Source organism: Rhagoletis pomonella, unplaced genomic scaffold (assembly GCF_013731165.1).
Source record: "Rhagoletis pomonella isolate Grant_MI unplaced genomic scaffold, Rhpom_1.0 Rhpom_scaffold_00011, whole genome shotgun sequence".
Lineage (NCBI taxonomy): Eukaryota > Metazoa > Arthropoda > Insecta > Diptera > Tephritidae > Rhagoletis > Rhagoletis pomonella.
Genome location: NW_023458565.1, coordinates 14,510,967 through 14,512,086, shown reverse-complemented (window position 1 = coordinate 14,512,086; position 1,120 = coordinate 14,510,967). Strand labels below are relative to the sequence as shown.

Here is a 1,120-nt window from a genome sequence, read left to right as displayed (position 1 = left end):
ATCAATCCATCTGCTTGGCCCAGGAAGAAGTATTTACTATCGCTGAATGTGGTCGCCTTTTAAAGCGTAGTACCTTGCGCCACCGTCAAGGCGATCTGGCCGTCATTTCATGGCGTACTTTACAAAATCTAAGCAAGTGTGGAACTCTTGAAAAGAGAAACTAAAACGAACATGGCAATTCATCCTAATATAGTTGAAATTCTTTTGTAAGACAATTTAAAGCCAATAGGCCAGATTGAAAGATTTTGTTTATTCTAATACGAAAGTCTCACAAAAAAAAACTCCCTTGACAACTTTTATAGAGAAAAGCTGTTTTGACAGAAAGCACTTGTATATCACTTTGCTCGCGCTGTTCCAACAGTCAATGGCCGGGTGAGCAAAGTACTGGCGTGCCTGCCCTTCGAGAGATCCGAGTTTCCGAGTAGTATTTTTTCCCCTTTTTTCTTCATTCTTAAATTTTGTAGTTTTGTAGTGTAAGATATTAGGGCGGATCACTTTACATGGGAGATTTTTTCGACTACGCGCGTATAGCACAGAAGTATTCTAGTTATAATGTATACATGTATTTTAATTTCAATCAATTTTTTGAAGATTATTTTATTTTCCTGTTTTTATATTTTTTTCTTTTTGTAATTAAATTTTAAGATTTTTTTGTTTTAAAATGAAAAATATTTGTTATTCAATATCATTTAACTTTTCGAAGCCTATTTTTTCTCTTTTCAATTTAGTTTAATTTTAATTGTTTAAACACAAATATTTTATTTACTTATTTTTATAATTTTTTCTTTTTGTTGTTTAATTTTTAGATTTTATTGTTTTAAAAAGAAAAGTATTTTTTTCAATTCCAATTTATTTTTAAGGGCTTTTTGTCTTTTCTAATTCATATTTTTATTTATATTTTAATTTAAAATTTTAGATTTTGTTTTAAATTTTTTTAATGTTTACCCAAAATTTTTAATGCTGAAGTAGGCCAAAGACTCTTAACTTCACTTCCTTTTCTTTTCTCTTTTTTAGCAGATGCCTATTGCCCTGATCTGCTTCACGCTTGCTCCCTCATCCTCCAGCAGCAGCACGAGCAATCACTAGAACCCAACGACACTAGCGACAGCTCTGTAAGCAA

General features: G+C 31.3%; 1 protein-coding gene across 2 annotated transcripts in view; it reads left to right on the top strand.

Moving 5' to 3' along the window:
• The window catches only part of LOC118746660, a 155,704-nt gene that overhangs the window by 150,383 nt on the left and 4,201 nt on the right, over nucleotides 1-1,120 (top strand). The window lies entirely within an intron of this gene.